Source organism: Corvus brachyrhynchos, unplaced genomic scaffold (assembly GCF_000691975.1).
Source record: "Corvus brachyrhynchos isolate BGI_N302 unplaced genomic scaffold, ASM69197v1 scaffold115, whole genome shotgun sequence".
Taxonomy (NCBI): domain Eukaryota; kingdom Metazoa; phylum Chordata; class Aves; order Passeriformes; family Corvidae; genus Corvus; species Corvus brachyrhynchos.
The window spans coordinates 18,587,016-18,600,501 of record NW_008239553.1 but is presented as its reverse complement, the minus strand read 5'-3'; the positions used below and the strand labels follow the sequence as shown (position 1 = coordinate 18,600,501).

The following is a 13,486-nucleotide window of genomic DNA, read 5'->3' as shown; positions in this document are numbered from 1 at the left end:
GCACAGATATGGTCCTTTTTCATCATTATTGTATTGGGTTTTGAGAACATTGTTCTAGCCTCCTACTATATAAGAATTTTGCAGGAGGATTGGTAACCATAGCTTTGGGATAAATCCAAACTTTACTCTGTTCCCCATATAAAAGAACAAAGTTCACCACTGGGTGAGAAATCATAATGGATTTCTCCAACTCATCAATTTGTATTGGTTTCTGTGAGCTTATATGAGTCTGAGCATGTATTCAGGGAAAAACATGTTTCCTCTAATTTCAGTACGAAATCTTTTACTCTGTCTTGTGTCTCCAAAGAACAGTTATCTTTTAAGAGAGTCTTAATAAATGAGTGGTGCAACATTTACAAAGTACCATTTGTGCATTCTGCAGCAATCCTCACACTGTCTGTTAAATGAAATTGGCCTTCACTTCTGTTTCTGAATGTGATGAATGGCATCATTCAATAATATATGTTTGTCGAGTTGCAATCTTGTGCAGTGTTAAGTGAGGTTCAGCCTGCATATAAAGTATATTCTCTAATAAAAAAATAAAAAAAATCAAGACAGGAAATGACAGGGAAAAACTTTGATGCCACTATATATGCTATCAAAATTACAGAGATTACATTAGTCACTGGGAATGTTTCACATAGAGTTTGCTGTGCACAAACTGGTGGGGCAAATTGTACCTTGGGACTTAAATTTTTAAAAAATATCCTTACACATGCAAAATTCTTTTTTTATTCATGAAAATAGACATTTCAAGGTCGAAAGGCAAATATTATGCACTTATATGGGCTAAATAAAAAAATTCAGGACACGTGCACAAATGCCTGCTTCTGGATGAGGAACCTGTTCTCTTCACGTATTCAGAAGAGATGTGAAATTGTGCTTTCTAATGTAACAGCAATTTTTGTAGGGTTTTTCTTCCCTAAAAAAGGAAAACTGACAGGCCATATACCACCCAGCAATTCCATGTTGAATCTAATTTTTCAAAAATATTTAAATAAGGTTGTGGTCTTCCTTAGTAATGAGAATCCAACAATATTAATCACAAGTGTTTAAAGCACATTCATCGTAAAGCACAAAAAATTTAAAAAGACAATTAATGGCATATTGAGTGGATCAAGTTTTATTTGTTCTAAGCCTACTCTCTCAGGAGCATTTTCTATTAACATTGCTTTCTACAAGTGATAGAAGTTTTAACCTTGGTGTAGCAGATAAGCCATTGATCTGTCAGCAGACTTTTCCCTACCTCCCACAGTATGGCGCTTCAAAAGTTTGTTTGGAAATGAAACCAAATTCTATGTTTCCTCTACAGATGGTTGACCTCTTTCAGTTAGTGGCTGCATTACTCATTTAAACAATTATACAGGTCAGAATGGTGTAATCTAAATTATTTAGTCTCTGAGTGTTTTTCAGACACCACTGACAGTCCGAGAGGATCCAGCTGCTGGTTGTACCTGGATTTGAACTCCACAAGATAACAGAGCTTTGGTTCAGAGTTTTAGTCACCATACATTGTTTCATCTTCGAAAACACATACCACAGGCAAACTGCTCCTAAGGGACTGCAACCACACAAGTATCAAAACATGCCAATATCAAGACTAACATTTCCCAGACCAAATGTTCAAAACAGTTTCTACTTTATCTGAAAAAAATACCTGGATGCTCCTCCAGCATGCAAACCTTAAAAATACCTTTTCTTGTTTGTCCCCCACAGGGAGCAATTCAAGTCTACCAAACAGTCTAGCAAAATATTATGATAACCTTTTCTATCCTAATTTGTACTGGAGGCTGTGTGTGTGCTAGGATCAACATTAATTACTGTATAACATTTCAGCTGTGTAGTTCATAGAAATGTCAGGGAGTTAGCTAAAGGGGATGTAGGGTCCTGATATCAGCGGGGGGTAAGTGGCCTCAACCATTGTGCTGCATGTGGATGATGGGAATTTACAAAAATAGAATCCATAACTGAGGTGTTAAAGCTAACTAACCCCAATAAAAAGTTCTTTTTCACCAAGAAAACCATCACATAAAGTGTTCGCAAGCAATTACTTGCATTTTCTAATAAAATCTAAGTTAATAAAGTCTGGAATCCAACAGTTAGCAAAACAGACTGTAATAATGATTCTACATAATAATTGATCTACTTTGTTAAAGTTAATATATCAGTTTGAATTAATGCATTTTAAATTCAGATTCCTTTTGCAGCTTGAATCCAAACTAATTACAGGTTTTAAATTGTCACTAGTAGGAGCTCAGCCAAGGCATATTTCCTCTCTTCTTTAGTTGCACCCTGAGAATTCATGAATCAATTTTTTTCTGGGTCATGACTTCGCCCCGCCAGGAGCAGAGAAAACCCTTCAGTGTGAAGAAAATTTAATGGCAGAGATCCCAGTACAGGCAGAATCTGCACGCAAATGGCTAGGAAGTAAATGGCAGGGGAACTTTCCAATGTATGAGAAAGAAACCTTAAAATCATTTGTAGTAATCCAAACGGCAGTGAATTAAATAAATAGTTTTAAGCACAGCAGTATCCATGTCCGTCTTGGCAATTTCGGATTGTTGGATGATTTAAGAGAGGGCTGCTTTTGCAAGCCTTTTTTTTAAACAGTAGAGGTCACCTTAGTACAAGTCTCTTCTAAAAAAACAGCCCACAACAACAATAAAAAACCCTTTTCTACCCTGATAAATTATGCACTTAGAAGTACTCACAACTTCCTTCCAATGTTTTATATAAACTTAAAAAAAAAAGGTTATATTGTCAGTTTAATTTCATTATATTTAGCTATAGGGATTATTCAATATGAAAAGAGGAATTTTTTCTAAGCACATTTACAGTTTTAATCAGTGATCTACACATACAATTCATTCAAATATCTGAAAATTGGTTTGTGTTTTAAGCTTTACAATTACATAAAGATCTGTCAGGACTACATATTTTTTTGTCTTTTATATTTACCATTGGGAAAAATGTGACAAAGCAATTTGTTTCTTGGGAGGAGATACTCAGACATAAATTGCATCTATCAAAATTCACTCATCTTCATTAAAAAAAATAAAAGCATTCAGAAGCCTGACAAATCAACAAAAGATTTGGTAAATTAGCATAAAATATATCCAGCTTAATACAAATTGACAAAGCTCTTTCTACAGTATTTGTTTTCATGGCATGGCTACCTTTTATCAGCATTGTACCTAACATCACCTTGGAAACTGCTTTGTGGAAAAGCTTTACCAGACACTGAGAATGAAAGCAGAAAATTATTTGTTAACTACTTAGAAGATTCTATACATAGTGAAGGAATTTTTATAATAATTTAAGAGCAATCAGAAGTAAATGCTTTGCAAAAGAAAATCTGGCTGTTTAAAGACATTAAAGGAATTCTGAAAAATGGCACACAATACCTTGCTGTACACACAAATATATTCCTAAATATTAAAGTAGTATTTTGTTTACACTGCCAGCATTACCAGATTTAAGTGGTGTAAAGTAACTGTTTTGGCAATCTTCTCTACCAGATAAGGTTATTTAAAGAATACACATTAAAAATCCTACTTAATATCTCAAGATTATTATCTTTATACATTAACACTTCAGAAATGAAATGTCTGGGACATTCTTAAATGCTATTTTACTTCTAAATCACTCTATTAGATTTCCTGCTTGAGTGATTTGTGAAGAAAACATTACATATATATTTTTTTCTGATTACCAAACCGCATTAGACACAAAAGTCTACTTGAAACTAGTTTACAGTTTAAAAACAGGTCTAATAACAGGTGAATGCTGAAAAATATGCAAACAAAATGGCAGACATGAATGACTTCATTTAAGGCATAATTGCGTCTCATCAACCCAAGAAATCATGCAGAAACAGTCCCTGTTTCAGCCAGCCAGGGAGAGACTGGAGAAATCACTCAGGCATGGATTCTAAATGGAAGGTCCACTCCTGGGTCTCAGCCAGGGAACTGCTCCACACACAGATCCAAGCCTAGGGACAATAGTCCTTAGAATCACAGTTCATCATAACAGATAATTATACAGCAAGTAAAACAATAAGGTATTTTGGCCTTTCAATAGATAGACTAATTGTGGACTAGGGAGTTCTGCCTGGGAGGCATAAAACACACCCCTCTGTGAGTCATTTTATTGTGGTGAGGAGTGGCATGAATTTTGTGGAAAGGGATTTTAGGAACTGGTGAGTTCCATATGTTGTTTTTTGCTGTATGTCTCAGGCACATAGCCAGAGTTTCCACGCACACAGCTAGAAGCTTTTTTTTAAAAAAATTTCTTCCCACTTGCCCATTTAAATGTTTTAAGGAACATTATATTTTTTTCCCCCAGCAAAGTCAGTAACCGCAATTATTTTCCTCTTTTAAGCATAATAACATTTCAACTTGGATAAGGTGGAAAGAACTATATTGGTCTTTTCAAAGGGAAAATATGTTAAGATTACATATTTTATATATGGTTTTCATATCAATGAATTCATAACACTGGGTTAAAATATTCCCTGAAACTATTGTGTACCATTTGTTTTCTGGATTGTTTGTAGAGACAAAAAAACGAAGAAGGAAATACATGTAGTTCAAGACAGAGCAGCTTTTGAATCTTTTTAAATGTGTCATTCTGTTTTATGCTCAGCCAGTTCTTTTTCTTCTCCTTAAAAAGATGACAAGCAAGCAAACTCTTTTCTAGCAAATAAAAGTGTTAGTTCTTGGATGCCATGCAAAGGGTGCAAATGCATAAGAAGGCTGACCTCCTGCACTAGGAAACAAGTACTCTATCTCTGCAATTTGTGCAGCCCCACTGCCAGCCAATTAACTCGAAGTTGAGTTTTGACTCAAACTCATGACCCTTCAATCCCCACAGTCATGTGTTACATCTGGTATCATTGAATTAGTCCTTCCATTTTGGCTTGCTTTTTTTTTTTTAAACCGTCCACTTTCTTTCTGCCAATTTTTTTTCTAACCACTAATGATGATTCAAGAAGCTTTCTACAGTATCTGCATATTTGTTTGTTTTTGAGTAGAGCTCCCTTGGAAAAAATCTGGCATACATTTTTCTTTTCTAAGAATACCATTCAATTCTGCATTTCATGATACCCTTTTTTCCTGTTCTGTACTATAATGGTGACCATTACATCATGTACCCTGAGGGCTGTGCTTAAAAAGAGAAAGGATGGTGAAATTAGCAAAAATAAAAGGAACTCCCTGACTTGAATTCACAAACTGTGCTTGTTTTTGTTAAACAGAACAAAATCTGCGGTGACGGTAGCAAGTTCAATAACGTGTAGCGCATACGTTTTTCTCTCAGCTAGAAAGCACCTTCCTTAAGAAACGCTTTTAAAATATTCAATGTAAACTACTGAAGATACTCATATTAAGTAGTACTCCCCAAGCTGTGAGTACATTTCTTGTTTTATTTTTAGTGCTTTTTAATGGAATACAGTTTATTATCTGGAACCTGTTTGCCTCCCAATTATTTGTAAAATTGTTTTAAAAATTCTGATGAAATGAAAAGCAGCAGTTGATTTATTCACTTTTTCAGAAGTCATACCTGAAGAATTAGAGAGTTGAAAGTACATTTAGACATTTTTATTCAGTATAGCTTTTCTAAGAATTTCTCCTATGCTAGCAAAGTACAGTGGTAGCTGCGGTCGGCAAATACAGATAATTCCAATGGTGAACGTTAATCAGGCTCTAAGGGCTTAAAACATTCTTTTTTTTCTCATCATGTCTGCACTGGATTTTCTCATTCAGCTATTATATGTGCACTGCTTCATCCTTATGTCAGTATACCTCCATGTAAGTCTTCTGCTTGCCTTTTGGAACTACTTGAATGTATCATCTCTCATATATATATACGCACACGTGTGTACGTGTGTGTATGTATGTCTATGTATGTGTACCCAAAATAAATTGAAAAAAAATTATACTCTTGTCAACAGAAAAACTTCATTAGTGTAGTAAAAGCGGTCATATTTCAAATGCTTTTGTGCACATAAAATATTTTTGTGGTTACTGTATGCAAGTACGGTAACATCATTGTATCATACACAGCAAGTTTTATAACAATCAGTGAAAAATAAATGATGCATTATTATTGAATGATGTGATATTTAAATATAAAAGCAGTTGAGTGCCCTATCAGTTTCCTCTTAATATTTTGCTGGTACGAATGTTTTTCTGACTTCTAAATCACACATTTGCTAAAATGAGCTCTGCTAGATATCAGTTTGAACACAGGCACAATGTGTCTCAGTCAGATTCATAAAACAGATAGCTGAACTAGAGTTTGACTTTTGACATCAACAATCTGACTTCAATATTTCTCCACAAAAAGAGACTTCTGACTCTTATCGCTGTTTCAGTGTGATGGATAGCTTTTCAGCTGCTGACAGCAGTGAATGTAATAAATGTAATCATCCACACTGGGGGCTGAATATTTCTATTTTTTAAGTTTTCCGTCTTGTGCATTACGAATGACAAAGTAACACCTGCGGTATTACAGTCCCTCCTTTCCTACAAAACTGAAATACAAAAATATTATTATAAGTTGTCTATGTATTGGTGCTTCAGTGTTAAATAAGCTTTTAATTACCTACATTTGTTTTTTTTTTTTTCTCTAAGAAACACTTGCAGAAACAGAGCTTAATTTTAGCTCTGTTTGACTTCTCTGATCATCTGGGTTTTCATTGTCATTGCTTCATAATAATTTAATGTCATATATAATGACATAAAACCAGGGAAAACCACAGAAGCTGCCAATCTGAACTGATCTAAGTGTTCACGAGTATAAGCATAGAAAAGCCTGATTTGTTTGTGCCAACAACATTCAGCTTGGTCTGTAACTGGGCTAGTGTTCCTTTGCTATTTAATTTTCAAATAGTCTTTCAGTGTACAGTGTAGCTGCTTAATCAGAGTGTTTTATCTACCACAATTAACAAAATGAGTGAATGTATATATTGGCAATACATAAAAAAAGTATTAAATTTATGTTTACCATTTTGTCAGCTAAACATTTTACCATCCTGTTTTTTCCACTCGCTTCATCTATAAGCAACTATTATTATGTTTGCAACTGAAAGTGTATAGCTGAAACACACGCCTAATTCAAAATTAGTTCTAAACTTTCATTAAAAAGCTTTGCAGAGAAATATCTTTTGTTAATGAAAAACTTATTTGGAAGCATATAAAGCCACAGTTTGCATTTTCCCTAGTCTCTGACAGCAGTGACTTATCTTACTTTACATCTAATTAAAAGTTTATGGAGATGCAATGGATTTTTGTGCAAATTAGAATTAATTAGAGTTATTAAGAAGCCATGAAAAGAAGGATTTGAGAAATAGTGAGAAATATTATTTAAACCCTAATGGAATTCAGCGAAACCCACAGGTCTATTACAGGTCCCTGATTTGCCAGGATCACTGCAGGGAATCTAACATTAATAAGCACACTGGTAATTAAATCATTTGTTACTTTGTCTGTAATGTTGTAATGTTTCACTGATACTCTGTCAGAGCTCTTTGTGCAGATCAGAGCTAATCAAAGGTAATCAATTTTCAGCATTTGAAAAATCTGTAAATGATTATACATTCATCAGATCATTTAGTGGAGTGCAAGGAAAGTGCAATGCAATTAATCTTCCTGCATGAGGAGGAATTACCACCACAGAATTCAACAGTTATAATTAATTTCATTGTCTTGCTGTGAATTTTGATTGCTTTTCTTTGGACTGTATAGTACAAATGATGATTCATTGCAAAGTATTTGCAAAGCAAACACACCAGTGTGCTATGCAAATTAAAGTAGCTGTATAACAGATAGGTTTCAAACTTCCTATTTACTCAGGGTTGTTGAGTACTAATTTGCCAAATAATTGCTTGTTAACTTTATACACTCTTCCTCTGAATATTGAGATTGGTAACCAATATAAATAGAAAGCACATGCTGTTTGATATATCATGGTAAGTGTTCAAAATACTAGTTAGCACTAAACTTGCACTCAACTAGAAAAAACATAATTTACAACATATTTTTCTAAAACTAGTCATTCTGCCTTCTCTAATATTTTATTTCCCTTTATTTCACTGTGAAGGTCACTGAAAGACAAAGAAGGAATTTTATGGCTTTACCAGAAACAGCCATATAAGCCCAAAGCAGAACGTTTTTTAACCATTATTACTTTAATACTAATTTTCCTTCATTCACATTACTAAATATTAAGTACCTTTTTCAGGATGTTATCAAATTATAGTAAGCAGCGTGGACATTTCTAGAAAATTGGTCTATGCGCCAAATACCAGTGTCAAAACCAAATGTTGAGCTCAGGGTTCTCATACCAAACCAGAGCCTACTTGAAGGAACTGGAGTGCTGAGCAGACACATATACTGCTGTAGATTCAGCTATAGGTCTGGAATTTTAGACTTTTGTACAGAACTAGATGCTACAATGATTTGCACGATTTGCTCATTGTTAGGAAAATACTAACAGAGAGATGTTCAGATTTGAGAAATGCCAAAATTTCATTCTAAAAGTGCCAATTAATTTCAAAAAGTGTTGAATTAAGCTTTGCAGACAGAAATATGGGAGTAAGGATTTAGGGAGTGTGATAAGAATGTGTAACTGCAAGCTATATATTTAATATTAAGTAATCTCAATTTTATTTTAAAAGCTGTAATACATAACGAATATTGGGAAATACCAGCAGATATCTGGTTAGTCATTACTGGCAGCATTATATGTTAGGTGCTGCTTAATTTATAATCAGCTGGAAGTTTTTCACTTAAAAAGGTAAACCACTACAATACTGCATTAATTTGCTCAGTACAAATGAGGTTTGGTAATAGTAATGTATGGTACATGTACGTATGTCTATGTATGCATATATGGTTATGCAGCATATACACAATATATATTCTTCAAAAGCCAATTCTTCCATTGCTGTCTTTATGACAGCATCACATGATTTATTTAAATTTAAACACATGATATTAGAAAAAAGAAAGACATTTCAAAGAGAACATGAAGACAGAATGAGAGTCTCCTTTCAATAATAGTAAAATTTAAACACTGTACAGCTAATTAGTGTAAGATACTAACAGAAGACAGAATGAGAGATGTTCAGGTTTGAGAAGTGCCGAAATGTGGAGCTGTAAATACTGATTGTCTAAGTGCTTCTGAGAGCCCTGGAAAATTCTTAGAGTGAATGTACACAGAAGTTTGAGGCATTCAAACTCATCTCTTCTTTTCAACCTACTTGGCCATGACTGAGTCAATAGGCTGAGTCTGACTCAGTGTTTGCAGTCCCCAGCTGAAATCACAGACATATAAATCTAGATATGAAGTAAATACCATTTTCAGAATTTAATGCTGAACAGGAAAAGATTCTCATACTTATAATCTGTTCTGATAGCTCTCCACAACTCATAAAGGTTTTTTAACAATTGAATCTTTTCTTGTATCAATGAAAACTAAAATAAAGACAAATATTGAAATTTAGAGAACAGTGCATTGCACATATGCAAGGAGTCCATGCTGTTATTGTTTTCAGAAATGTATATTTTTTATGCCATCAAAAGTTTCATCATCTAAAAATCATTGATGTGCACGTCTCAAAAAGAAAAACTCTTGATGGATATTTGGTTTATAGTGGATTTATATCTTTTGGTGAATATTCCAAAGACTTCAAAATTGTACTGGGAATCTTAAAAAAATAACCCTTTTCATGTTACAATGAAAGTATTTTCTGGCATTTGAACTGGTTTGGACCATCCTCCCAAAAGCATTCAACATAGACTTGTTCATGACAACGGCAGGAAGAAACTACTGAGAACAAAATATTTATGTGCTTATCAACAAGAATTTTCATTTGTATCTGAACAGAGGCTGAGAGGATAAGATGAAAGGCACATTTTTCAACATGTTGAGGTTTTTTTATCCTACAGGCACAAAATTTTCCATATTTTACTAAGGATGAATCGAGGACAATCAGCATGATATTATTCATTCTGAACTGGAGGTCCATGGATCATGTATTTCTTTATTCCCATTGATTCCAGGCCATGATCTTCCTATAAGGAAGGGCCTGAAAGAAGTGAAAAGGATGATTTCCTTAGGTAAAAAGAGGAAAAAGTAATATAAAATGTAATGTACCCCAAATCCACACACGCATATTCTACATTCTTGTATATAGGTACAGATGCTCTCCTCCTCATCGTCTCATAAGAGACATACTGCTTCTTCATTAAATTCTTCATTTTCTCTGACTGTATAGAAGACTTCAAATAGTTCATCCACACACAATGAAAAGAATTGTTAATTTAATATGGCTTTAAGAACATCCCCAAAATGTACACTGACCTCTCATTGGCCCTATTCAGTTTACTTTTCTTTGTCATCATAACCTCTGTAAACATCATGGAAACGTGTAGACATGTCCTCATTCTATGCTCCAAGCAGTTTAGCTTATCTGAATTGCACTATGTTCACTTTTTGTAAGTAAAGTATCCCATATTTAAGTTCATTTTTTTTAATTATTTTGATTTTCTTTTACTTCTTTCAATGATCTTTTATTGTCTAAACTCTAGATTTCTGCCGAGTTTGTGAACTGCACTTGTCAGAGTATTGCCCACAACTCAGGGTTCCTTTGTTGAAGCTGTAGAAATAAAATGAATAGTATAAAAGCTTGATGGCATCTGTGGATAGGAAACTCATTAAAAGCCTCAGCCTTCTGTTTTATTTCTAACCACATTGCCCTGTGGGATTTCAAGGTCTTGCAGGATGAAACCAGCAGGACTCATTACTTCTAAAACAATGTTTAGAGTTCTATTGGTGGTGGAATGTTCTGCCAGTCAGGTAAAAAACCTAGGCCTTTATCCTTCCTGGGACAATACCAGGCAGCTCAGAAACTGCTTGGAAAAAGTCATGCCTTTGAATGCAACTGCAGGTGTTGCTCCTCAAAGACTGTTGGTACCCTCCTATGCACCCTTCAAAGGAATAATAGAAAATTCACTTTGGGATTCAAATGGAGTCTAAGAAAATTTGAAATAATAGGAACAAACTTTTGAGACTTCCTACATTTTTCCCACGAACCTATGGACCATGACTAATACCCTGAGGGCAAAAAAACATCCTTTTTCCCTCTTACACAGGCATAGAATTCATGGTGTCAGATAAATAAGCTTCATGACCTCACCTTGTTTAAGGCTACCATTCAATTACTAGCAAAGACTAGTCACCACAGTGAGAAAAGAGTGTGGCATTCTGATTGCTCACATTAATTAGAAATAGCGCAAAATTTATATCATAGAAGTATAGTGCAAAATTTATATCATAGAAGTATAGTACAAAATTATATAAACTCTCTTCACAAGACAAAAACATTTAGCCAAAAGTAACTAGTATTAGTTTGAACAAATTGATGGCTCCCATTTTCTGTGTGATTAGAGACAATTATGAGAACAATTTTAATATATGATAGAAACAATTAAGGACCTTGCAAGTGTGGAAGTGATTTAGCGTCCTAAAGTAGTTTCACAGCTGTGTCAAGTAGAATTCCTTTCAGAGATTTGCCAAATAATTTATACATCATATCAGAAAATTTCAATCATTTTGTAAAAATGCCTAATGCAGTAATAATTAATAAATTTTGTATGCTGGCAAATATACTTATTCATTAAAAAGTGTAACTCTTGACTGCAAGACACTTGAAACACTATTTTAAAATCCAAGCAAATTATGAATTATCTAAAATGCAAAGAATTACACATGCAAAACTTAACTGATAGATGATATCTTATGAACTTTAAAATCTGGGCAAACAGGTTTTAAAGAAAAATTTTTACAGATTATCAAGTCACCTAAAGATCACATTCACACAATTCATAAAGCAACAAGATAGGGCGGTGCTTGGAAGGGCAGAAGAGAGCTGAACAGAATATCTTTCTTGTGTCAAAGAATTAGATTCCTTCAAGAATAAGAGTAATGTCAAATAGCTACACTACCAACGCGGAAACTGTAGAGATTTTCTTTTTGAACAAGTTTCCCAGCAATAGACTTATTAACACACAATTTAATGAATAAATGGCAGTATTAAACATATTATATCTGAAGAATTAAAAAGAAATATACTCTTATTTTTCCTCATCAACATCCAAGAGGACTTTGCCAAGAAAAAAAAAAACAGTTGCAAAGCATTTTCTCTTTTTGTTTTTCTTTTATTTTTCCGAGTCTATGTCAACTCCAGGAATTCTCCTATAGTATCTCACTGTTTTGAATTTCTAAGGCATTCTTTTTCTACAAAAAACTTCAGTAAAAAGTCAATCTGTAAACTGAGAACTTGTTTCCTTATGATTTAGAGTTGCATACTCTTAATACAAATGTGTCTAAATTTGTCATATCCTGTGAAGTTTATTTACTTAGAATATGAAATTCTTTCTTTTGCCTATATTTACATGAGAAATAGGAAACCGTAGCATTATTTCTGGTGGTAAATGAGGGGACTGAAGACTATTGGATGAAAACAAATGATGGCCCTCAAAAGAAGATACAGTTGGGAGCTTTGTGTAATTGTTTCTGCATTACTGCTCCCACAGGACCAGCTGAAGAGATTACCAACCCCAGCCAACCCCCAACTGTTTGTTGCCATCCTCTTGCCAGAGAACAGTGGCTTGCCAGATCCACTGGTTAAATTACTTGTGTGATCACTCCCTAATTTATTTCAAAGTGACTTGGTTAGCAAAGCAGGCAAGCAGAAACGATCTGTTATTTCAGTGGTTTATGCTGGCTCATTTTAATTTTAATAGCCTAGAAAGCAATCTCAACAGCAGCTCAGCCAGGAAAACTAAGGATGGCAGCTACTGAAAGCAGTCTGGGGTTGGTAAACTTCAGCAACTGAAAGAGAAAAGATGCTCACAACATGCAGATTTAAACCAAGGTCCAGCAAAAAATTTAGGCACTTCTGCACTTAAAGCACCTGGATCACCCTACTGCTGTAAATGGGGCTATTAATAAACTACTACTTATGACGATTATGTTATTTTTGGAAAAAGTGTGTCAGATGATGACATTTATTCCATGTAATTTTATATATGAAAATTAAGTATCTTGTTTGCATAAATCTTCTAAGCTTTTCCTGTAGTCAATGGAAGAACCACCTCCAGAAGGGTAATTCCCCAGCTATCTGAGAAAGGAGGTGTCAGCTGCCTTCTGAAGATGTTCATCACAGAGGATGCCACCCCTTAGGTTGGAATATGCAGTTGTCTCCTAGGCTGCTAAAGTTAGGCAACCTGAATTGCATCCTATCTGTACCTCACCAAGTGGGCCTGACAACCACAGCAATGTTATTTCTGGAAAAAACATTCTTAAATGGGACAATCACCTTTACCAATACCATCACACCCTTACCATCCATTTTGGAAAAAATTTTATAAAGTGTGCAGTGTTTATTTAGTAGTGGAAATCAGTATTTCATAATATCATA

The 13,486-nt window shown here is 34.3% G+C and overlaps 1 long non-coding RNA gene across 1 annotated transcript in view; it reads left to right on the top strand.

The window, feature by feature from the left end:
• Positions 1 to 5,283: 5,283 nt before the first annotated feature.
• LOC108448507 overlaps positions 5,284 to 13,486 on the top strand; it is a 15,876-nt gene continuing 7,673 nt past the window's right edge. The window contains exon 1 of the long non-coding RNA XR_001864393.1: positions 5,284 to 5,403. This is a non-coding gene — a long non-coding RNA (uncharacterized LOC108448507). The remainder of the gene's footprint in view (positions 5,404 to 13,486) is intronic.